Source organism: Amblyomma mixtum, chromosome 2 (genome assembly GCF_055824585.1).
Source record: "Amblyomma mixtum isolate Tamu chromosome 2, ASM5582458v1, whole genome shotgun sequence".
Taxonomy (NCBI): domain Eukaryota; kingdom Metazoa; phylum Arthropoda; class Arachnida; order Ixodida; family Ixodidae; genus Amblyomma; species Amblyomma mixtum.
Genome location: NC_143013.1, coordinates 234,631,921 through 234,658,731, shown reverse-complemented (window position 1 = coordinate 234,658,731; position 26,811 = coordinate 234,631,921).

The window sequence follows — 26,811 nt, the reverse complement described above, 5'->3', positions numbered from 1 at the left end:
GAGATATGAGAAAATTACTCCCGGTCTGCGAAGCATCCGGGGCGCAGTTTGCCAGTAGCCGACGACCAAGGCCCTTGGACGCACAGATCGGCATGGGCAGGGGGAAAGTGTATTTACTTGTCAGCTCCGTCTCCGGTCGTTCGGGTCATTGGTTCTCGCCGCGGCAGCGTCGTGAGTTCGTCGTGTTGTGTGGTCGGGGCGGAGGACGGGGCTGGGATGAGCGGCGAGGTCGGTTCACGTCTGGCGGGCTGGGGCACAACCGGGCGGTGCGGACGAGGTACACACGGCCGATGACCGCAGCAGGCGCAGGACGCCGAAGCTCCGTGACCAGGATGGCGATGATACCCCAGGATCTCCAACAAATGTTATTTGGAGACCAGCAAGATGTTTTAATGGCCGCAGGCCTAGCGCGAGCGTTCCGTCCCGATCAACAGCCAGCTTCGCCTTCTTCGTCACAATATGTTATCTCTACCGCTTTATTGGGGAACTCTTTACACATATTAAGCGGTGCTGGACGTGGAGGGGAAGGAAAGTCAGAGAGTTTAACCGGAAGAACAAACTGATATGCAATCCTGTACGAGGGGAAAAGTATGAGGGGATCTAATGATTTAGGAGAAAATTCTTCACTAAATTTGTGTGTATTTGCTGTAAGCGAGTGCAAAATATGGCTTTTGTGTCGCTAACTAAATGCACGCAGCGTTTTATTTTTGTCGTAAACCACTGAGTCACCTCACTTGCCTGTCTTTTCAAGTACAAACCACGGGCGGTACGTTTCAGCAGGAATCTGAAATTCAACGGAGTTTCAAACCTAAAATTCTTTCACCCCTTCAGTGAGAGCCGTAAACGTGAAAAAGAAAAGAGGCTACCTGCATTATTATGCTCTCCTCGTATCATTTCTGCGGCTCACAACTGATATATAGAAAGGCTTTGGCACTAACACATATTGTATTACGGATTAGATGCCCGCAAGAGATAACGTGCCCTCGGTAATTTTTGCAACCAGCCAAAAATAAGGAAGACGGTTTAGAAAAGAGGCTCTAATCAGCGCACACCAAGATAACAATAGAACGAGCACACGTGCCTAGCACGTTTTGCTTGGCGAAACGAGTTTGAACATGAAAACACGGTCTTTTTCAATTTTTTTTAATTAAGGAGCGGCAGAAAGAAAGCAATGACTGCGAGAAAAACTCCAAAGCCAACATCGTTCTGTGGCGCTGACGGAAAGCAAAATTTTCAAGTTATGTAAAAGTCAGCAGTCGGTCACATTCCACGCGTAAGCCCGCAGTTCAGAGCCACTGGGCCCATTTTCTGCTTCACTTCAGCAAGCTTATTGCCCCGCGTTTGCTGCCGCAATAAATACGTTACAAAAAAACCGTGGCCTTGGTAAGTGGTTCCCGACCTTTGTACTTTTCAGCTCAATGCCTGTTCGTACCAAATTTGGCAATAACTGAAAAACTAGACCGTTTGAAATTAAGCTCCCGCTGAGAGTACGAAAACTTGATTTAGTAAATGTTCTGCTGTTCGCTCTGTTAAACGAAGGTCTCTCGCAAACGATGCTTAGTTTCCGAGGGGTGTAGTTTATGCGGTATTAGGGCATCCGTGACGAACCCTGACCTTGAGGAACCGTTTCAAGTGGGGTGCAGTGATGATAGGACAGAATCTATGGGGCGCTGACACTGCGTCTGTCAGACGGACACGAGGAAAAAATCGAGAGAATTGCAAAACACATTTATTACTTTGGTAAACATGCCCAACTTCACATACACATAAGTTGGACTCCACAGACACAAGGATAGACGACAACGACGCACATTCGGTTGAACGAAATAATATAAAAACAAATAATGGCGCCTCGACCGCACACAGGACAAATACAGCCCAAAACTTCTTGTACAGCCCAAAACTAAATCCGCGGAATGCGTGCTTGCTTAGCACCTCTTTACAATCAGTAGTCGCTTTCCGCAATGTTCACAATTTCTTCCAGGAAGGCGTGAAGTGAGGTCAGTGGGGAGACCACAGAAGCTGGCATTCGATTTCCGCCATCCATTTCGGTCTTTACATGAGAGGGAACTAATAAGCCTTCTACAAATTTCTATGCTCTTACATTGAAAAACAGAAACATGAAAAAGAAACCCTCGCACGAACTGTCAGGCTATTACAATAGAAAAAAACACATTTATGGCGAAGAACGTCAGCGGAGGTATTTTGATCACTAATAGAGCGGCATTTCTGCGTTTGGACTATACGGTCCCAACAGCAGGATTAAAACCACTCCAAAACACCTTAACACCAATGATATGTGTTCTGAGAGTGTCGTTTCGCACTTAAAACACCGCTCCACGTGTAGTTAAGCTAGTGCACCCCACCTACGAAAAAAACTGCTGACAGAAATAAAATAATCCCTATGCCTAAGTCATTTTGCGATTGCGGCTGCAAGTGATCTGCGGCCTTTGTCGCTTTCGGTTCATTTGGTTCGCTTTAGGCTCATCGGTTCAATAACTGAAACATTAGTACGTTCGGATTGGAGCCGTCACTGAGAGCACGAAAAGTCAAATCTATAAAAGCTCAGTTGTCGGCCCCGGTACACGTGGGAACCTCTAAATGATCCCCTATCTTCCAGCGGTGCAATTTCAGCACTTCAGGAAATCCATCGGAAACACGGTAAGAAATTCATCGCAAACAGGCAGGTCGGGTCCAGCCAGGAGGACAGGACCGAATCTGCGGATCGCGAACACTGCTTCTGTCAGACGTATGTGAGATAAAAGGCAGGGAATGCCCGACTGGGCACACAAAAACTGACATCCAAAACGAGAAATGAACACGACAAGAACATTGCCTACATGAGATACAAGGCTGGGAATGCTCGAGTGGGCACACAAAACTGACATCCAAAACGCGAAATGAACACGACAAGGACATTGCCTACATGAGATACAAGGCAGGGAATGCTCGACTGGGCACACAAAAACTGACATCCAAAACGCGATATGAACACGACCAGAACATTGCCTACATGAGATACAAGGGATTGAAAGCCCGACTGGGCACACAAAAACTGACATCCAAAACACAAAAAATTACCGACGATTACGTTACTTCCTAATGCGAAATTTGAGCGCAGCAAATAAGCTGTTTCACCTTTTCGATAGATTGAGGCAAAGAAATCGAGCAACACATGTATGCGCTATCACAGAATTTTTTTTTATTTTTCACACGTATTCCTTTAACAAAGACTCCACTAACAGTTCTTGACAGTCATGAAGGAAGCTTTGTGGTCGGAGAAATAGACTGATATATGTTCGACTTGGTACACCAATGCTTGATTCTCAAAGACGAGATGTATACAAGTGCCTCGCGAGGTTGTCACAGCCGTGGGACGCGTTACGAGCGAGAGGAACGGGATGTTCTCCCGCATAAGTGTTAGGAAATTGCTGTTTGTCTTTATGTCAACATTAAAGTCCCCCACTACTAACATCGGTGTGGATCGATGGACGGTTAATGCGAGTTGCAGGAAGTGCACGACGTCTTTCTTGAGTGCGGTAGGGGCGAAGTAGGCAGCTACTACCAGCAAGCCGTTGGGCAACTTTGCGGCGCACAGTTCGCCAACTTCATGTGACGTGCCAAACATTTCGACTGGTATTGCAGAGAGACCTGTGCGCAAGTAGATAGCGACTCCCGCCGCTCTGTTGCGGTCTCTGCGAGCACCACAGCAGTATAGGAAATCTATGATTTCGAGAGGCTCTTCGGGATCCATCCAGGTTTCAGCAAAGCAAAGTACAGAGGAATGGCGCAGAATGTGATCGTGGTGTACGTCTTGGCATGTGCGGCAAGGGAGTGTACGTTAAGAATGTGGTTGTGAATGATGAATCAAGTGCTGCCAGCGAATGACGCGTCCATTGGCTGTCTGCGTGTGTTACTGATGTGTGGTTAACATGTTAAGCTTCGCCTGTAAGAGTGGAACGCGACAGCGTCTTGCAACGCTGCCAGGGAGTCCACAGAACGCCATCGCCAATTCGGCTGTACGCCTTGCTGGACGGTAAATTTATTTTTTGAGGAAAAGAAATGTATCTCTCTCGCATATCTGGGTGGACACCTGCACCTCGCCGTAAGGGAAAGGGGGAAGATGGGAGTGAACGAAGACGCCGTATTAGCTAGACGCGCCTTTGTTCATTCCAAACCATTCAGCTGGCATTACGGAGTGGCTAGCGTGCTCGTATCGCACTCCGGAGACCCTGGTTCGATTCCCCAACTCGACCAATTTCGTTCTCGGTTTTATTGATTTATGCGGTGTAACTAGAAAGGTTAATTAGGCTATTTCATATTTATATTCTTGCATTTCTATCCATCGTGTTCTGTCATTAACCTGTCAATTGTTGGAACTGTCTAGGATGTTCGACACAACGTATATGAAACGAGCAACGTCTTACTGAGTGGGGAAGTGCGTGGTGGTGGAGGGAACGCGGCTTCGTACTTATCTGTTTTTTTCAGCAGCGTCTCCTTCCGCGGACGCTGTTGTCGCTGCGGCGCGCGTCTTTCTTTTCTTTTCTTCTGACCTCTTCATTCTCCTCTATATTAATTAGGCTAATTGATTAATTAAGCAATTAACTAAACTCAGTCCAACTTAGTTGCAGCATCACTATACGATCCCTTTGATTGGTTGCATGGTTACTAGCCAAAGTACAATTGGCCCCATTTGAAATTCGCGCACTGTGACGTCACGAGCATTTCGACCAATTGAAAAGCGTGACATTGGGGGCGGAGCTGGTTACGAGGCCGACGCCGACGCCGACGACGCCGCGAAACCCAGGAACGGACGCCAAAGAGCTGCGCTCTAAAGTAAGCACGACTAGAACATCGACATTGAAAGAGATTCCAAAACTCCTTGACGGTCTCAAAACTTGCTCAGTGAAACGGGTGCTGGCTTAGCACTTCCTTTCACTCACAAGTCGCCTTCCGCAACGTAGAAAGTTTCGCCTAGGGAGGCGTCAGGTCAACTCAGTGGGGACTCCTGAACTGTCAGCATTCGTGTTCCATAGCCTTCAGCAGTTCGTCCATGAAGCCATCAGGTGAAGTCGTGGGGCACGGTTCGGCGCCGCTGTCCGGGCTAGGGGCGCTGGGGTCAGAGGGCGACTGGAGTGTTCCACACGAACGGGGATCGGTGGATACCAATGGCGCTTGTGTTATGGGTCCAGAGGGAAGGTTTGCTACGTTGATGGAGCGTATTCTCTTGAAGCGCCGGAGGGGGAAGCCTGCAAGAAAAAAGGGCGGAAAACTTCCGGTCAGTACTCTGAGCTTTCACTCTATGCTTGCTAACAGTACTGGGCGAGGACAAGCACTGCATGAAAATAAACAGAAAAACTTACCGCCTTTGATGACCACCTTCTGTCGATCTCCCGGTTCTAACACAGAGTTGTCGCCTTCTTCTACTCCGACGGCCCCTCCACATAGCCGGAGTTGGGGTTCACGCACGGCCACTTCCACTCTCCGCGGGCAGACGATATCGCCACTCGGGAGCGTGAACCGAACACGCCGGCGTCTCCGTGTCGTGGTGACATCAACGGGGCGAGGCTGGTTAGCGTCCGGGGCGGTCTTCATGACGACGGCTAGGCAGCAGGAATACGACCTCGCGAGCACGTCCGATTGATGTGACAGCTGAACGTCGTCTGGTGTCTGGTTAGCGCGCCGAGGTTGGCAACCCCCTCTCACTCGCGAAAACCTCCTCTCCCGGTAGTCCGGTCACTAGCTCCACAACCTGCTTCCGTCAGCTTTCCCTTCCCCTCCACCGCTGGCACAAAGACGCTATAGCCAGAATTGACTCATCGGTGTACAGATTAAGCCGCTCCCAGTATTGTAGCTTCCAGACTTATTTCCGGCCATTGCTTACCGGTTTTCTGTCTTCTGTTAGTTCCCCAGAAGCTAGCCCCCTTTTTGCCTCTCCCTAAACAAAGTGCAGCTCGGGAATAAATCTTCTAATGTCATTTTTCTCGGATCCATAAATGGCAGATTAAGCAGGTTATTGTCTTCTTAATCTATTTTCTTTCCTCTTTTCAAGTATTCCTGACCGCAGGATCAAAGAAACATCACTTTCAAGTTCCCCTATACTTCAGATTCCTGTGGCACCCACATATTTTGAGGAATGTTCGCATCTCGTTTCTGCTGTTGTGTTCGACAATACTGATGCACAAAAAGTATACCACAACCTCCTTCTGTAAAATTTCCGCTTCCCTTCTCGACGTGGCCAAAACGTTATCACATTTTCTTGATCAGTGTCCGAATTAAGCTTTCCTAGGAACTTGTCCGACCAAGGTGAAGGCTGGGCTGCGCTCCGGCTCTCAGGTCCTGCTCCTGGAACTCGCTCCCGCTTAACGCCCTACCCCACACACCCTATAGACACGTGCTGGCGGTGCTTCGTCTACTTCTAACCACGTGGAAAATATGTTATCACCACGTTCTTGCGACTGATGCCCTGAATACGCCGTTCCTCCTAACAGTTCTATGCGTCAATAATGACGAAGGGAGCACTGTTAATTGTGGTCAGAGCCTTTTTTGTCTTCGTCGTTTTGGAAAGTTCCTGAAGGCGATCAGACAATTTCCATGTTAACTTTGGTCTGAAACATGTCGGTATGTTGCCCACTTGCTGCTTTTCGCTATCAGCAGTCTAAGTTCGTCAACAAAACAAGCCGTACTTGTGTCGTGTGGTTTCGATCGCGCCTGTGATGTCTGCACGCAGGTGGCCTGCACGGTTGCAAGCGGCACCGCGGATCGATGTGGTGCTGCTACGTAACATGGCTTCTAAAGAAAGGTTCCCAGTCTTTAGCGCCCCATTTGGTCTCAGTTGTATCATACTGCGGCATAACGAATGTCAGTTCTTGAGGGTACTTTTGTATTCCATTTATTTTCTCATTTCTTCGGACCCTACAGGCCGACAGGATTAGTGTCCATAACACGTGCACTACACGCTGTTCGCAACATGTCATTTAAAATACCCGATGCAAGAAATGAAGGCGTTTCCGAACACATAAAGCTAAGTAACCCATGAATGCTAGCAATACAGACCATGATATTTGCGGTAAGCGCAAATACATGTACATAAACTTATAGTCAAAGAAAAAAGAGAAACTCCTTGTCAGAGTTGAGTCTCATGAATCCGATAACTTTTTTCCTCTCGCAGTATCAGAATAAAAAAAATTGAATACAACAATCCTAAAAGACCAGTGCTGTAAAATTTCAAAAATTTTCTCAAGGGAAAGAACTTAAATGCGTAAATATAAACCGATAGTTTCAGCGCAAAAAATAACAATAAAACAGCACAAGTGAAGCAAATAATGCGCAAAATAATATAGAAAAATGTTCGATGAGTTGAATGTTTCTGGAGGTCAAAAACAGAGGTAATGGACAGGTAGTTTTGATCAGGACGACTTCTTCCGCTTATAGTGGCAAAGTATTGCAATTTATTACAGGATCAGGCAGCAGAACACAAGACAAGCCTAGCATGCTTGTGGTTCACTCTCGGGCAGCCATACTGAATTTTCATTGAAGCCCCCTGTAGACCTTGAATGTCGCAAGGTAAAAGGCGCGTTCACACTCACCCAAAAATCCGGCGAGTGAAGCGGAAATCGGCGCGGCGCCCTTCGATTGCGAGTTCCTCGCTTCAGACTGAATTCTCGTTGTTACTGCCTTTTTCAGCGCTTTCACTGGCCGTAAATGGAGCACTAGTCTTTAGCTTTGACTGACCTCGCCTATAACAAAACGAATGAATGATATTGTATGCTTTCTTTCTTTTATTCAGATAGGCGTTTTTGCCGCTTCTCAACTTAATAAAAGGGTCGGTTTGTTGACAGTAATGGTTGCCGTCCTGACAACCAGATGGCGCCTCCATTGGCTGAGTTTATTTTTTGCGTCTACGCTAGCATACGCTGAACTAAAAGTGGGGATGCGCCTGCGTTTAACGTACGTAAGCATGCTGGCGCCTATTGTACATAGACGGGGCAAATTTATGTTCTTTTCTCTTATATCTGTGTATGCCGCCAACAGCGACGTGGTGTGGAAAAGCGAGAAACAGCAGCGGCACGGCGGTTCCGCCTCGGTCGTGCGTCAACAGATGGGAACAGGTCACAGTGTTTGCAGCGACCGCGTTCGCTTCCCTCGCCGAATTTTTGGGCTAGTGTGAACGCGCCTTGCGCCTCCTGCCCTCGAGCCTCCTCCCCTCCCTACCCCCCGTGCTGCACCACCCATTCTCCCAACCCTTTTTCGGGCAGAATGATTCTCCCAACCCTTTTTCGGGCAGAAGCAGAATGATGATATTGCTTTTTCTCCTTCGTGCACTTTGCGCGCATATTACTGTCAACAGAAATTTGAAAACGACGCCTTTTTTTTTGCGATGTTACCGAAGTTATAAAAATGAAGGAACATACGCAGCCGGCTGCTACACTGGCCAAGTATCCGCTGTTCATAAAGCGTCAGTGCGCACATGAGAGCAGATGATATGGTCATAAGGCGGTTAAAAATATGCCGATGTGAAAGGAAAGGGAAAACACATTTTCGAACAATTTGTGTTCAGTGTCCAGTATTTCATTTCTGGCCTTACAAAATTAGCACACAAATAAATAAGTAAAGATAAAATAAACAAAAGCATTTTCTTTTGCCGCGAGGGGAGCGCATGTAGATTCACCCACTTGACAAGCGTGCAGAATTCAAATCAACTGTCGGTGCAGGTTCCAGTAAAAAGAAAAACACACTGGAGCCGCTGAGCTCACGCCCTTTCTTCATGTCTGCATTTTATCCTTCCACTTGTGCCGTAGCTTTGCATTTAAAAATAGTGATTTTTTAGTTTGGGGTAGCGACATTACTTGTTAACAACAAGCAGTACGCTTTTAAAGCGTCGCAGACTACTAAAGTATTGAAAGGCGTTAGCACTGAAAAGAAGCAGCTAATCCACAAAATTCATTCTTGTCGATATGCTGCTAAATCGGTTCTTTCTGCAGATGCCAAACGCGTTTAAACGTACAGGCGCGGACAAAAGTAAACGGAGCACGCAACTGTCTTCGAATATATTTCGTGAGTCACCTAATTGAAATTTCCACAATTGGTACGCGCATGCTGGTAGCGGAGGTTGGTGGGCTTTCTTGTAGACATACAGTGTTTCTTCATTTCCAGTGGAGAAGGCGTGATTGCAATTTCAACGAAATAGCGTGCTCCGTTTACTTATGTCCGCGCCTGTACACTGTTGTCACGAGGCATGCCCTCAGGATGCTGCGCAAGACGGGACGGATGAGAAGACACGGACAAGCATTATTTTGAAACTCAAGGGAACTGAATGACTTTAACCCTTCAAGTGAAACTTGTCCGTGCCTCTCGTTCGTCCCATCTTCTTTTGTGCGCCACTATTTCTTTTTGAGTTCATATTGTTACTTGGCGGCCAGCAGAAGAATGAGACGAGGTGACTGATGGCAATATTTTTTAATGACCACTGGCCACTGCCAGCGCTCCGTCCCGCGCAACTGCCAGCTTCGTCTTCTTCGTCACGTTACGAGGGGCCTGTGAGCGATCGTCCAGTTCATAAATAGCAGAAGACATCGACGAAGGGACCGCGATATGGTGATGGGCTTCAAGGGCAGAGCAGAAGTGGCGGGGTGGTGAAGTGCTGGCCGCCACGATGAGAGATATGAGCAAATGAAATCCCGGTCTACGAAGCATCCGGGCCGCAGGTTGCAAGGAGCCGACGACCGAGGCCCTTGGACGCACAGGTCATCGGCATGGACAGGGGAACAGTGTATTTACTTGTCAGTGACGACTCAGGTCGGTCGGGTCACTGGTCCCCGGCGCGGCAGCGTCGTGAGTTCATCGTGTCTTGTGGTCGGGGCGGAGGACGGGGCTGGGATGAGCGACGAGGTCGGTTCAGGTCTGGCGGGCAGTGCGGACCAGGTACACATGGCCGATGACCGCGGCAGGCGCAGGACGTCGAAGCTCCGTAACCAGGGTGGCGATGATACCCCAGCACTTCCAAGAAATGTTGCTTGCTGACCAGCAGAAGAATCGGACGTGATGACTGATGGCAATGAGATGATTTAATGGCCGCTGGCCTAGCGCGAGCGCTCCGTTCCGATCCACTGTCAGCTTCGTCTTCTTCGTCACAATATATTATCTCTACCGCTATATTGGGGAACTCTTTGCAACAATTAAACGAGGCTGGAGGAGAAGGAAAGGCAAGGAGGTTAACCGGAAGAAGAAATTGATATGCAATTTGTACGAGGGGAAAAGGTTGAGGGGATGTAATGATTTAGGAGAAAATGCTACACCAAATTTGTGTGTATTTGCTGTAAACGACTGCAAAATGTGGCGTCTGTTTCGCGAACTAAAAGCACGCATTGTTTTTTTTTTTTGTCGTAAACCATTGAGTCAACTCACTTGCCTTTTCAAGTACAAAAAAGGCGCGGTAAGTTTCGGCAGGAATCTGAAATTCAACGGAGTTTGAAACCGAAAATTCTTTCACCCCTTCAGTAACAGCCGGAAACGAAAAAAGAAAAGAGGCTGGCTACAATGTTATGCTCTCCTCGTATCATTTCTGCCGCTATGCACCCTGGCTAATCCCCCGCCGTGGGTATGTGCCATTCAGCCCGAGGGCATCATCATCATCATCATCATTTCTGCGGCTCACAACTGCTATATTGAAAGACTTTGACACAAACACATCTTGTATTACGGATTAGATGCGCGCGAGAGATAAAGTGCCGTTGGTAATTTTACGCTTTTTTGCCTCCGCTGTGCCGTCTTGCCCTTGTTTAAATAAATCATTGGTTACCTATTCTCGACATAGCTCGCGTTGCGCAAAGTTTTTTTCGTCGTTTCAATTTTAACTCGCATTTTTTAAACTTCAGTTTTGCATTCTAGCGCCACTTGCGTTCGGTGCTCCCGCACTAGCGCTGTCCATACCACTGGCGCTACAATTTGGCAAGTGAACTGCAGATGGTTTTATTCGAAAACCTTGTCAAGTACGACTGCTAAACGGGCGAATTCATAATTCATAATACAGGATGAGCGCTGTAGGACGGCGTTTGTACTGTGTTCTTTCTTTCGTCCCCGTTTTTTGCGCTGTTTCTCTCAAGCTTGTGATTTACGTTATGCATGTATGCTATTATTTTAACATGGGGATAACAACTGAAAACTGTGGCAGTGCAATCTTTTCGCAAAGAAACGTGATCCATTGTGCTCGTCGACGAAACAACATGACATCACACTTGTATATTCCATGTCGAGTATTCAAAAACTATCAGAAGCAGTAGACAAAAGAGATAGGGTATAATAATGCCGCCAGCGCAACAGAAACTTTAATTCCTTTTGATACGGTATAATAATGCCGCCAGCGCAACAGAAACTTTAATAACTTTAATTCCATTTAATTCCTTTTGTGCCGTGCCGCCGCGGTGGCTCAGCGGTTATGGTGCTCGGCTGCTGACCCAAAAGACGCGGGTTCGATCCCGGCCGCGGCGGCTAGACTTTCTTTGGAGGAGAAATTCTAGAGGCCCGTGTACTGTGCGATGTTAGTGCACGTTAGAGAACCCTAGGTGGTCGAAATTTCCGGAGCCCTCCACTACGGCGTCTCTCATAGCCTTAGTCGCTTTGGGTCGTTAAACCCCATAAACCAAACCATCCTTTTGTGCCGACATTTCAGCCCACTATGAAATAGCGTGAATGATCGCCGAATTCAATAGCAGTGAGGCACAAGAAGGTTCTTCGACACTTGGCCAGTGAAGCCGAGCTGCAGCGCTTGAAGGTATACTTTGAATTACACAACACAGTGAATTACACAACACAGACGCAAGGAAAGATGCACAGAAGGGCACTGGCGCCAATAATGGCTAAAGTTTTCTTGTTTAGCGCTGTCCTCTGCTAACGAAGGAGGGTAAGTTGATGTGCTGCCCTCTAATTCCATCATCGTCATCCTTGTCCAATGCAGCACAGACAATCGACATAATATTCCATATGGATGGTTTCACTCTGGACCAATCTGGGGTCGGCCTTTGCCAATACGTTTGCACTATTGGGCTCATTAGCTGTGCTCCTTGGAATATTTCAACAGGTGAACGAATACATGCAAATAATTGCGTGTATTCCGTGATCACGTCTCGAGTACGTGCGTGAAAGCGTAACGTAGGAATGAAAGTTTTTGACTTTGTCCCTCAGTTACGCTCGAATGCGCCAACTGGCATTCAGTTTCAGGTCAGCTGACATGCTCCAGACAAACTGAGCACGAAAGACTGCCACCTTAAAAGTATTACAAAAGCAGGTGTGATATCAAACTTATTACAGGCGTAAGGAAGTTTCAGCGCTTTGTGGTCTTCTGCAGGTGTGAGTAGATAAGAAAGTAGGAAAGAAGCCTGGTGATATGAGAGGACAGACCTATAAACAATACGGATGCGGTTGGTGTTTATGAAAACAAAGCAGGAGATAGATGCACTGTGGGAAAGATTTGCAGGAGAAAATGAAAGTCTATAGAATACAGGATAGATTTATTACTCATTACAATGGCACATTCCTTAACCCAGTGAAAGAGGCCAAACCGCCTAGTAGCCGCAATGTTGCCTCATTGAGAGAATGCACGTGCAGAAACTGGCTGCTCCCTCTTCTGCATAGGTTGCAGGCTTTTTATTGCGAAAGCAATACTACTCCCAAGAGCGGCTTTTCGCGTAGCGGCGGCCGCTTGACACGTTTGACCTTTAGAACGACCCCTGACGTCATACCATTCCTAGTGACGTTACAGAGTGACGTCATACCAGGAGCGAGAGACGGACTACCAACTCGGCTGGTCGGGTAACGGCGGCCGCTTGGCAAGGCGCGCCGCGCTCTTCCCACTTGAGGCACTGCATATGCAGTATAAAACACCTGCTTTCGCAACCTATCAGGCTTAACCAAAGCTAAGCCCCCGCCAATTTTGTCTTGCGCTCATGAGAAAACAAGGTTGGGAAAGGTCGTACAGCTTTATGGAGGACAACCATGAGCTAGAACACAGATTGTAGAGGGCAGGGGAGAGAATAGCTACTTGCAGAGCAAGCGTGACACTCTACGAAGCAGAAGGACGAAGGCAGCGACGAGGGGTAAATGCTTAAGAAAGGTACCGGAAGGCGGAGAAGTAATCTCCAGGAATAGAGCGAAGTGGAGACAGGAGGCACAGGAAGGTTGCGAAGATAATCGCAGCCTGGGAGTGCCCTTCACGCAATCACTGGCTGCTTCAGCCACCACTCAAGGCATTATCAAAATTCATTTTGAAGATCGATTGACTATCTGAACCTTCCGTGATTCATCTCTTTAGAAAATGTACGCGATGTACTGAAGAATGAAAGGAACAAGCCATCTGACAGAGTGGTTTATGGACAATTGCTGTGCTGATTTTCCCTCAATATCTTGAGCTTTAAAACTTTTCTGGAGCAGTTGGGTTAATACAGCTGTAATTAAATCTACTGTAATTATAACTATATTAACTGCTGTAAAAATAAACTGTTGTAAAACGTGAAAACCTGCCTGAAGTTTGTAGCGAAGAAATTTAACACGCTTCCACATGTTGAGAAAGGTTGCGCTTGTGAGGTGTAGGTTTTCACTTGAAGTCTTGAAACCACCTGCATAAATGAAGCGCATCGTAGCTATCTTCAATGAAGGTATAGGTTTTCGTGCATGAGTTGACTGCAGCAGGAATGAAAATAGTTCATAGAATTGCCAGCGCGTGTAAGTAATCAAGTTTCACTGAATTTTCTTCACGTTAGACGCAGGCTTAGGAATGGGTTACACAGCCTTGGCTTATGTTTCAGAAGATCGAGCGATATTTCTTCTAATCAAATTTAGCTTTGCATTAGCTCTCCTTTAGGGAATCTATACGATAATACAGCAGCCACTTTACAAATTGGTACCCGACAGCTTGTATTTCCTCTGAAGACTGACTGACACTTCATGTATCTGTTCATGTATCTTCAAGGATCTGTACACGGTCCATTACTCTTTTTAATATATATTAATGATTTACCTGACCACGTTTCCTGCAGTATTCTAATATTCGCTGACGACTGTGTTATTTACCGCACTATTAACTCTCGTGATCAACTTAGTCTTCAAACCGATCTTAACAGCGTACTTAATTGGTGTAACAACTGGCTCATGTCCCTAAATCCTAAAAAACGCAAACTCTTATCCTTCTCTCGTCGCCATAGCCCGCATCGCTTCCAATATTCCATTTCTAACACCTCGATTGATTCAGTATCATCTTATAAGTATCTAGGAGTCACCTTGTCTTGTGATTTATCTTGGCGCACCCATATTGGCAACATCATTTCAGCATCGAATAAAACACTTGGTTTTCTCAAGCGCCATCTCCGCCTTGCCCCTCAACACGTAAAATTACTCGCATATAAATCGCTCATCAGACCAAAATTAGAATATGCCTCTGCCATATGGAGCCCGCACCAAACTTATTTAATTAATGCATTAGAAGCTGTCCAAAATCGTGCCACTCGATTCATCCACTCTTCATACTCATATGACGTCAGCATTTCTTCATTGAAAGCATTATCAGGACTACCGCCCCTTTCGTTCCGTCGTCGCATTTCAAGTCTCACCTATAATCACAAATTATTTCATTCTTCCCTCAATCAGTCACCGTATATCACAGCTGCCGCACGCATATCTCACCGCACCAGTCACCCCCTACAGGTTGCCCGGCCGCCATCGCATACTGCCACCTTTTCTGCTTCATTTTTCCTTCGAACAGCAACGGACTGGAACGGCCTACCCCGTGACATCGTCAACATCGCTTCATCCGCTACTCTTCAAGAACATGTAACCGATCACCTTCAGTGCTAAATAATATTCGCTGTCTTGTTTGCTCATTTCATTAAAATCCCACCCCTTATGTAATACTCCCGATACAAGGGGGCCTTTAAGGTAAATAAACTGAACTGAACTGAACTGAACAGAGAACTGTCGCCTTCTTCTACTGCGGCGGCCCCTCCACGTAGCCGCAGTTGGGGTTCACGCAGGGCCACTTCCACTCTCCGCGGGCAGACGATGTCTCCACTCGAGAGCGTGAACCGAACACGCCGGCGTCTCCGTGCCGTAGCCGCATCCACGGGGCGAGTCTTGCTAGCGTCTGGGACTGGTACGGTCTTCATGACCACGGCTAGGCAGCAGGAATACGACCTCGGGTACACGTCCGATTGATGTGAAAGCTGAACGTCGTCTGGTTAGCGCGCCGGCATTGGCAATCTCCTCTCACTCGCGAAAACCTCATCTCCCGGTAGTACGGTCACTAGCTCCACAACCTGATTCCGTCAGCTTTCCCTTCCCCTCCTCCGCTGGCACACAGACGTTATCGCCAGAATTTGCTCATCGGTGTACAGATTAAGCCGCTCCCAGTAGAGTAGCTTCCAGAGTTATTGCCGCCCATTGCATACCGGTTTTCTGCCTTGTGTTACTTCCCCAGAAGCTGATCCCCTTTTTTGCCTCTCCCTAATCAAATTGCAGCTCGGGAATAAACCTTCTAATGTCACCTTTCTCGGAGCCATAAATGGCAGATGAAGCAGGTTCCTCTTTTCTAGTGTTGCTGGCCGCGGGATCAAAGAAGCATCACTTTGAAGTTCCCCTATATTTCAGATTCCTGTGGCACCCACATATTTTGAGGAATGTTCGCATCTCGTTTCTGGTGTTGTGTTCGACAATACTGATACACAAAATGTATACCACAGCCTCCTTCTGTCAAATTTTCACTTCTCGACGTGGCCAAAAAGTTATCACATTTTCTTGACCAATGGCGAATTAGGCTTTCCTAGGAACTTGTCCGACCGAGCTGAAGGCTGGGCTGCGCTCTGGTCCCCAGGTCCTGCTCGTGGAACTTTCTCAGAAGAAAACTCCCCAGAAGAAAAAAATTAATACAACAATCCTAAAAGGCCAGTGCGGTAAAATTACAAAAAAATTTGTCAAGGAATAAAAATAAAATGCGTAAAAATAAATCGAGTTATTTCCGCGCAAAAAAAACGATAAAGCAGCACAAGTGAAACAAATAACGTGAAAAATACAATAGAAAAATATTCGATGAGTTAAATGTTTCTGCAGGTCAAAAACAGAGGTAATGGAAAGGTATTTTTGATCAGGACGACTTCTTCCGCTTATAGTGGCAAATTATTGTTATTTATTGCGGGATCAGGCGGGAGAACACAAGACAAGCCTAGCATGCTGCTGGTTCACTCTCGGGCAGGCATACGGGACTTTAATTGAAGCCCCCTGTAGCCCTTGAAGGTCGCAAGGTCATAGCCGCGTCCACACTGGCAGCAAAATCCGGCGAGCGAAGCGGAAAACGGCGCGGCGAGGCCGATCGGCCTGACTGATTTCCGCCGCGGGCCGACCAAATGGCGGCGCCCTTCGAAGCCGGACCCCTCGCTTCGTACTAAATTCTCGTTGTTTCTGCCTTTTTCAGCCTTTTCACTGGCCGAAAATGGAGCACCGGTATTTAGCTTGGTTTCGCCTCGCCTATAAGAAAACATATGAGTGATTAATTTGCTTTCTTTTTTTTATTCAAGAGACGATTCTGCCGCTTCCGAGCTTAATAGGAGAGTCGGTTTTTTGACAGTAATAGTTCCCGTCCTGACAACCAGATGACGCCACAATGGGCTGAGTTTATTTTTGCGTCTGTGCTAGCATATGCTAAACTAAAAGTGGGAATGCGCCTGCGTTTAACGTACGTAAGCATGCATACGCGTATGGTATGTAGAGAGCGCAAATTTATGCTCTTTTTTCACTTTATCTGTGTATGCCGCTAGCAGCGACGTGGTGTGGAAAAGCGAGAAACAGTAGCGGAGCACGATCGGCGTCAACAGATGAGAACAGGTCCTAATTTTTGCGGCGAGCGAATCCGCTCCGCTCGCCGGCCAAGCGTGAACGGGCCTTAAGCCTCCTGCCTTGCACCATCCGTCCTGCAACACCCATTCTCCCAAACCTTGTCCAGGCCCATTTGGGTAGTCACAGTCGAGGGCCCAGTGAACTATACCTGGTTGCTACATCACAACCCAGCCGCATTTCTCAAAAGGTCACCTTCCAGTTAATGGCCTGGACTGATTCTAACGATCCTGCTAGTGTGACAAAGCAGGGAGTGGTTGATGAAAGGGGATTATGGCTTGGTCAAGCATAGAGCCTACTTGCTCTTCTGCATAGACTTGCTCTTCTGACAGACCCTATCTCTATTGTGGCGCTCTACCTGTATTCTCTCATTATCAGGGTCCTGAAAATCGGCCGACAACAATGGCTGGAAGGAAGTACCTTGAAGGAAAAATGCGGCTGCGTTCTTGTCTTGTATCCTACTATTGTGGGCTTGACATTTATCACACTGGCGCTTGCAGGTGGTTTCGCAGATCTTGGGATCCGCTAATGTACTGCTTCCTCCTTCGCCGCGTGTCAAAAATTCGAGTTGGGGCTGAACCTGCTCTGGCTAGAAAGGCTCTTGATGGTAATGAATTGTTGGCCGGGGTGCCAGCGGCGCATTCGCGAGCACAGGTGGCTAATCGGTTTTCGGGTTTCTATCTCTTCGAAGGCCAGGTACGAAATACATATTCTGCAATGCATGAAGTGGGCGCACCGCCGGCGAAAGTTGCTACTTAATTGGTTGGCATCACTGAACTGAAGCCAAAAATTTTTCAAAACTTTTCGGAGTAGAGCTACGGTAGTGAGTGTGGTAGAAAATTGCTAGGGAATCGGGAACGACATGAAGTCACCGTCCAAAGCGGCGCGCGGGAACTCGCAGCCTTCTGAAGACGACCTCTTCTTGTGTGTCTGTCTTCTCGCTGGCATAGGTTCTCTTTTATTTGGCAACAAGAGCAGTGTTAGCGCAAGCCAAGCGGAATGATGATATTGCTTGCAAAGTTGGAAAAAATGAAGGAACATAAGCAGCCGGCTGATACACCGGCCAAGTATCCGCTCTTCATAAAGCGTCAGTGTGCACACGAGAGCAGATCATGGTAATAACCCGGTTAAAAACGTGCCGATGTGAAAGGAAAAGCAAAACGCATTTTGGAACAATTTGTGTTCAGTGTCCTGTATTTTATTCCTGGTCTTACAGAACTAGCACACAAATAAATACGTAGAAATAAAATAAACCAAAGCATTTTGTTTTGCCGCGACGAGAGCGTATGTAGATTGACCCACTTGACAAGCGTACAGAATTTAATTCAGCAATTGGTGCAGGTTCCGGTAAAAAAAAAAAAGACACCGGAACCGCTGAGCTCACGCTCTTGCTTCATCTCTGCATTTTCTCCTTCCTCTTGTATCGTAGCTTTTTTTTAAGAATAGTGAGTTTTTATTTTGTGGTAGCGACATTACTTGCTAATACTAGCAGTAAGCTTTTAAAGCGTCGCGGACCTCTAAAGTATTGAAAGGCGGCAGCACTAAAAGAAACAGCTAAGCCATAAAATTCATTTCGTGAGGTTAAGTTGAAGGCCAGCACGGGTGAGGCAGCTCAATATCTGGCGCAGGCGCTGGAGATGCGTAAGGAAATCGGGCGAAACACAACAACACCATCTAAAGAGGAGAGACAAATGTTCCACTTGAGGCCGCGCAAGAGTTGACCATCATTCGTTCGAACGTAGCGGGAGCGTTACATAGACCGAATGGCATTACGGTGAATTCATATAGGCCGTCAGGGGTAACGAATGCCGTTTTAGGACGGTCGGACTCAGACATCGGGACTTGCCAATAGCCGGAACGGATATCCAGAGAGGAGAGAAACTCGGCGCCTTGCAAGCAGTCAAGGGCGTTGTATAGGATCGGTAGTGCGTGCGGGATTGTTAGTACCGCTAATTCTTTCTCAGCACATCGCCAGCTGCCGTCTTCAATGGACGCCATCGGCGTGAAGGGGAGGGGGGGGGGGGGGGCGGATGGAGGCGATCAAAGCAGAAGCGTCTCCTTTCTCGGAACGCGGCCGCTCGCGAATGCGCCGGGAAATACGAGTGTCCCCCCCCCCCCCCCCCCGCTTCGCGGTACCGATTGGCGCACGTGCAGGCACGAATGTGTATTTGTGTTTGTTTTTATTTTGTGGTGGAGAGAATGTTCTACTCCGCACGTGCTGGCACGACCGTGCGTTTGTGTTTGTTTTTGCTTATATTTTGATATTGAGAGGGTGGTTTACCTTATAGAAGCTGGAGGGCTGGCCATGCCCTTGAAGAACCAATCATGTTAAGAGCACAACATGATTGGAAGCTACGAAATGTGTGCCGGGCCTTTAGGGCTTTAAAACCGGGCCGCGGAGCCGGAAAAAGGGTTCTGCGCTAAGGTCAGGTGCTATGCGTCTTCGGATATGCCGAGTAGGGCAGTGTTAGCCAGTTCCACCTTTTTGTTGTTTTGTATCTTTTTGCCGTTTTAATTTGTCTCGAGTGCCTAAACTTGTATATGCTGTAAATATCTGCATATAAATCTTTAAGTTTCCCTTGATCCCTGCGTTTCAACTCATCGTAAGACCGTCTCTGACGGGGCACCCTTGGTGGGAAGAAAACGTTGCAGTATTCAAGTGAACAAACCGTCTCTGGCGGGGCACCTCTGGTGCGAGGAAGGAAGATAGAGAACCCGAACTTTACTGGCGTCGTTAATACGGGGTAGCGGGTGGACGTCCTTGCGCGCAATTTTGTTGAGTCGGCGATAGTCCACGCAAAATCGTATGGTGCCATCCTTCTTTTTCACCAGGACAACTGGGGATCGCCAAGGACTGGCAGATGGCTGAATAGTGCCGCGTTGTAGCATGTCGTCCACTTGCTCAGCGATGAGGCGGAGCTCGGGAAGTGACACACGGTAGGGGCGCTGGCGGAGAGGAGTATGGGTACCGGTTTCAATGTGTTGCTCGACAGTGGTCGCACGGCCCGAAGAAGAGGAGTGGTGGTCAAACGATGAACGAAACTGCTTGAGCAGGGCAAGAAGCTGCGCGTGTTGAGCTGTGTCGAGGGCGGGGTCAATAGAGCGGTCGAAAATGTCCGAAGGCAGTGGGTGATCGGGAGTAGCGAACGTGGAGTGAGGGCTGCGATGTCGGGACTGGAGGAGGTCACTTCGGTGTCCAAGAAACAGATCAAGTCTGCGGTCTCAAAATGACCAAGGCACTCGCCACGGAGCAAGGGGAACGCAGAGAATGAGGTGTTAGAGACGAGGATTGCGGCAGCACCGTGGAGAATGTCGATGACGACGAAGGGAAGAGAGAGACGTCGGCGAGAGGCAAGGAGGGGGGAAGGCTTGAAGAGAACGGTGGCGTCAGAAACAGAGGCGGCGCACACAGGGACGAGCACAGCACTCTCAGGGGGAATATCGGTGTCCTCGGCAACAACAAGTTTATCATCACAGCGAATCGGAGGTTCATCTAAGGGTGCGTCACAGAGCGGAGAAAAGACGACAAGCGCACGGGCGCAGTCAATGATGGCGCTGTGGCGGGATAGAAAATCAAAACCAAGGATGACGTCATGGGAGCTTGCACGGAGGACTAAAAGTTCGACAACATATAAAACATCGGCGATGGCGACGCGTGCTGTACAAGCGGCAGAAGGATGAACGGGCTCGGCGCTAGCTGTACGGAGGAGAGTCCAGAAGATGGGGTGGTAACTTTTCGAAGCAAACGCAAAAGTTTTCGTTAATTACAGAAACGGTGGCCCAAGTGTCCACAAGCGCAAGTGTCGGGACGCCGTCTGCAAATATGTCAAGAAGATTCGGCGGTGAAAGACGAGGACTTAAGCAGGGCGATGAGAGCGGAGTTCGTGCCCCAGGAACTGCGGCTGCTAGTTTTCCGAATCGGCGGGCACGGTGCGACGCCTCATGGGCGACAAGGAGCGGCTGCGAGGGGAGGGCGAGCGGTGGGAAACGTAGGGCTGGCGACCAAGCGCGCGTTCAGGTGAGGTGCCCCGGTGGGGTGGTTCGAGAGGAGGGCGAAAGGTGCGATCCGTACCGGGGTAGTCCGGCAGGGGGTGCAGAGGCGCAGGCAGAGTACGTCAACAGATGCGCGCGACGTGGCCTGGAATACCGCAGGCGTAGCAGATAGGTCTGTCGTCAGCCGTGCGCCAAGGACTGTAGGCAGCGGGCGCGAAACGGTGTCGGGGTGCAGCAGGCGCAGCCACCGCAGGAAGAGCGTATGCATAGGCCTGCGGCCGCGGTGGCCTTCTGACAGCGTCGACATAGGTGAGAGGCACGGGTGCGGGCGCAGGCGGCACGGTTACTGGAGGATCGTAGCTCAACGGGGCGGCAACAGGGGTGGGTTGGATCGGAAAAAGACCGGCCTGGGGGGCCAAAGTAACCGGTTGCCGAAGACAAGGAAGTGCATCGGCGACCTCCTGCGTCATGGCATGCCGGATCTCAGGAATGAGGACGGGCGGTGACGGGTGTTGGCAAGATAGGAGCGAGAGTTGCCTGACGACCTCGTCCCGCACGAAGTCTTAGATGGTAGCGAGTAAGTCATGGTTGATGCCAAGGCCAGAGGTGGAGCCGGCAGGTGGGGGAGGGCGGCGAGCGCAAAGGCGTTGTTTGCGCAACTCGTCGAAACTTTGGCACAGGGTATACAACGAGGCAACGGTGGTGGGGCTCTTGGCCAACAACATTTCAAAAGCGTTGTCGTCGATGCCTTTCAGGATGTGCTTGATGTTCTCAGCCTCGGTCATAGCCGGGTCAACACGCTTGCAAAGGACAACTACATTTTCAATGTAGCTGGTGAAAGTCTCATCCGTGTGGTGAGCTCGGACACGTAGGCTTTGCTCAGCGCGCAGTTTCCGCACGGCGGGACGGCCGAAAACCTCCGCAAGTGTGCTGTTTAAAAAGGCCCAGGTGGGAATGTCGGCCTCGTGGTTCCGGAACCACAGGTTCGCGGCGTCGCTCAGGTAGAATATCACATTAGTGAGGTTGACACGGTCGTCCCAGTTGTTATGGCGGCTCACCCGTTCATACGATTCCAGCCAATCTTCCACATCTTGGTCGCTGTGGCCGCTGAAAACAGCGGGGTCCCGCTGCCGGACGGCACCGGAGCAGACGACTGGCTCCGGCGGGGGTGGGCTGTTGACTGGGGGGCTGTTGACCGGCCTTGGACATCGGGATGGTGCGACTTCGAAGGTCCACGGTGATGGGAGAAAGGCTCCGGCGGGGGTGGGCTGTTGACCGGCCTTGGACATCGGGATGGTGCGACTTCGAAGGTCCACGGTGATGGGAGAAAGGTGAACGCAGCAACCTCCACCACTGCCGATATGTTGCTAAAGTTGTTCTCTTCGCAAATGCCGAACGCGTCTAAACGTAAATTTTTGTCACGAGGCATGCATCAGGATGCCGCACGAGACGGGACGAACGAGAAGACACGGACAAGCAGTACCATGGAACTCAAGGAAACCGAATCCCGTCTTCTTTTGTGCACCACTATTTCTTTTTGAGTTCATATTGTTACTTTGCGGCCAGCAGAAGAATGAGACGAGATGACTGATGGCAATGAGGTGATTTAATGGCCGCTGCCCTAGCGCGAGCGCTCCGTCCCGTGCCACCGCCAGCTTCGTCGTCTTCGTGACATTACCCGGGGCCTGCGAGCGATCGTCCAGATCGTAAATAGCAGAACACATCGACGAAGGGACGCGTGATATGGTGATGGGCTTCAAGGGCAGAACAGAAGTGGCAAGGTGGTGAAGTGCTGGCCGCCACGATGAGAGATATGAGAAAATTACTCCCGGTCTGCGAAGCATCCGGGGCGCAGTTTGCCAGTAGCCGATGACAGAGGCCCTTGGACGCACAGATCGGCATGGGCAGGGGGAAAGTGTATTTACTTGTCAGCTGCGTCTCCGGTGGTTCGGGTCATTGGTTCTCGTCGCGTCAGCGTCGTGAGTTCGTCGTGTCTTGTGGTCGGGGCGGAGGACGGGGCTGGGATGAGCGGCGAGGTCGGTTCACGTCTGGCGGGCTGGGGCACAACCGGGCGGTGCGGACGAGGTACACACGGCCGATGAGCGCAGCAGGCGCAGGACGCCGAAGCTCCGTGACCAGGATGGCGATGATACCCCAGGATCTCCAACAAATGTGATTTGGAGACCAGCAAGGTGTTTTAATGGCTGCAGGCCTAGCGCGAGCGTTCCGTCCCGATCAACTGCCAGCTTCGCCTTCTTCGTCACAATATGTTATCTCTACCGCTTTATTGGGGAACTCTTTACACATATTAAGCGGTGCTGGACGTGGAGGGGAAGGAAAGTCAGAGAGGTTAAGCGGATGAAGAAACTGACATGCAATCCTGTACGAGGGGAAAAGTATGAGGAGATCTCATGATTTAGGAGAAAATTCTTCACTAAATTTGTGTGTATTTGCTGTAAGCGAGTGCAAAATATGGCTTTTGTGTCGCTAACTAAATGCACGCAGCGTTTTATTTTTGTCGTAAACCACTGAGTCACCTCACCTGCCTGTCTTTTCAAGTACAAACCACGGGCGGTACGTTTCAGCAGGAATCTGAAATTCAACGGAGTTTCAAACGAAAATTCTTTCACCCCTTCAGTAAGAGCCGGAAACGTGCAAAAGAAAAGAGGCTAGCTGCATTATTATGCTCGCCTCGTATCATTTCTGCGGCTCACAACTGATATATAGAAAGGCTTTGACACTAACACATATTGTATTACGGATTAGATGCCCGCAAGAGATAACGTGCCCTCGGTAATTTTTGCAACCAGCCAAAAATAAGAAAAACGGTTTAGAAAAGAGGCTCTAATCAGCGCACACCAAGATAACAATAGAATGAGCACACGTGTCTAGAACGTTTTGCTTGGCAAAACGAGTTTGAACATGAAAACACGGTCTTTTTCAATATTTTTTTAATTAAGGAGCGGCAGAAAGAAAGCACTGACTGCGAGAAAAACTCCAAAGCCAACATCGTTCTGTGGCGCTGACGGAAAGCAAAATTTTCAAGTTATGTAAAAGTCAGCAGTCGGTCACATTCCACGTGTAAGCCCGCAGTTCAGAGCCACTGGGCCCATTTTCTGCTTCACTTCAGCAAGCTTATTGCCCCGCGTTTGCTGCCGCAATAAATACGTCACAAAAAAACCGTGGCCTTGGCAAGTGGTTCCCGACCTTTGTACTTTTCAGCTCAATGCCTGATTCGTACCAAATTTGGCAATAACTGAAAAACTAGACCGTTTGAAATTAAGCTCCCGCTGAGAGTACGAAAACTTGAATTAGTAAATGTTCTGCTGTCCGCTCTGTTAAACGAAGGTCTCTCGCAAACGATGCTTAGTTTCCGAGGGGTGTAGTTTATGCGGTATTAGGGCATCCGTGACGAACCCTGACCTTGACAAACCGTTTCAAGTGGGTCCAGTGATGATAGGACAGAATCTATGGGGCGCTGACACTGCGTCTGTCAGACGGACACGAGGCAAAAATTGAGAGAATTGCAAAACACATTTATTACTTTGGTAAACATGCCCAACTTCACATACACATAAGTTGGACTCCACAGACACAAGGATAGACGACAATGACGCACATTCGGTTGAACGAAATAATATGAAAACAAATAATGGCGCCTCGACCGCACACAGGACAAATACAGCCCAAAACTTCTTGTACAGCCCAAAACTAAATCCGCGGAATGCGTGCTTGCTTAGCACCTCTTTTCAATCAGTAGTTGCTTTCCGGAATGCTCACAATTTCTTCCAGGAAGGCGTCAGGTGAGGCCAGTGGGGAGACCACAGAAGCCGGCATCCCATTTCCACCATCCATTTCGGTCTTTACATGAGAGGGAACTAATAAGCCTTCTACAAATTTCTATGCTCTTACATTGAAAAACAGAAACATGAAAAAAAAAACAACGCTCGCACGAACTGTCACGCTATTACAATAGAACAAACAAATTTATGACGAAGAACGTCAGCGGAGGTATTTTGATCACTAATAGAGCGGCATTTCTGCGTTTGGACTATATGGGCTCAACAGCAGGATTAAAACCACTCCAAAACACCTTAACACCAATGATATGTGATCTGAGAGTGTCGGTTCACACATAAAACACCGCTCCACGTGTAGTTAAGCTAGTGCACCCCACCTACGAAAAAAAACTGCTGACAGAAATAAAATAATCCCTATACCTAAGTCATTTTGCGATTGCGGCTGCAAGTGATCTGCGGCCTTTGTCGCTTTCGGTTCATTTCGGTCGCTTTAGGCTCATCGGTTCAATAACTGAAACATTAGTACGTTCGGATTAGAGCCGCCACAGAGAGCACGAAAAGTCAAATCTAAAAAAGCTCAGTTGTCGGCCCCGGTACACGTGGGAATCTCTAAATGATCCCCTATTTTCCAGCGGTGCAATTTCAGCACTTCAGGAAATCCATCGGAAAAACGGTAAGAAATTCATCGCAAACAGGCAGGTCGGGTCCAGCCAGGAGGACAGGACCGAATCTGCGGGACGCGAACACTGCTTCTGTCAGACGTATGTGAGATACAAGGCAGGGAATGCCCGACTGGGCACACAAAAACTGACATCCAAAACGAGAAATGAACACGACAAGAACATTGCCTACATGAGATACAAGGCAGGGAATGCTCGAGTGGGCACACAAAACTGACATCCAAAACGCGAAATGAACACGACAAGGACATTGCCTACATGAGATACAAGGCAGGGAATGCTCGACTGGGCACACAAAAACTGACATCCAAATCGCGATATGAACACGACCAGAACATTGCCTACATGAGATACAAGGCAGGGAAAGCCCGACTGGGCACACAAAAACTGACATCCAAAACACAAAAATAAGCACGACTAGAAGATCGACATTGAAAGACATTCCAAAACTCCTTGACGGTCTCAAAACTTGCTCAGTGAAACGGGTGCTGGCTTAGCACTTCCTTTCACTCACAAGTCGCCTTCCGCAACGTAGAAAGTTTCGCCTAGGGAGGCGTTAGGTCAACTCAGTGGGGACTCCTGAACTGTCAGCATTCGTGTTCCATAGCCTTCAGCAGTTCGTCCATGAAGCCATCAGGTGAAGTCGTGGGGCACGGTTCGGCGCCGCTGTCCGGGCTAGGGGCGCTGGGGTCAGAGGGCGACTGGAGTGTTCCACACGAACGGGGATCGGTGGATACCAATGGCGCTTGTGTAATGGGTCCGGAGGGAAGGCTTGCTACGTTGATGGAGCGTATTCTCTTGAAGCGCCGGAGGGGGAAGCCTGCAAGAAAAAAGGGCGGAAAACTTCTGGTCAGTACTCTGAGCTTTCACTCTATGCTTGCTAACAGTACTGGGCGAGGACAAGCACTGCATGAAAATAAACAGAAAAACTTACCGCCTTTGATGACCACCTTCTGTCGATCTCCCGGTTCTAACACAGAGTTGTCGTCGCCTTCTTCTACTCCGACGGCCCCTCCACATAGCCGGAGTTGGGGTTCACGCACGGCCACTTCCACTCTCCGCGGGCAGACGATATCGCCACTCGGGAGCGTGAACCGAACACGCCGGCGTCTCCGTGTCGTGGTGACATCAACGGGGCGAGGCTGGTTAGCGTCCGGGGCGGTCTTCATGACGACGGCTAGGCAGCAGGAATACGACCTCGCGAGCACGTCCGATTGATGTGACAGCTGAACGTCGTCTGGTGTCTGGTTAGCGCGCCGAGGTTGGCAACTCCCTCTCACTCGCGAAAACCTCCTCTCCCGGTAGTCCGTTCACTAGCTCCACAACCTGCTTCCGTCAGCTTTCCCTTCCCCTCCACCGCTGGCACAAAGACGCTATCGCCAGAATTGACTCATCGGTGTACAGATTAAGCCGCTCCCAGTAGAGTAGCTTCCAGACTTATTTCCGGCCATTGCTTACTGGTT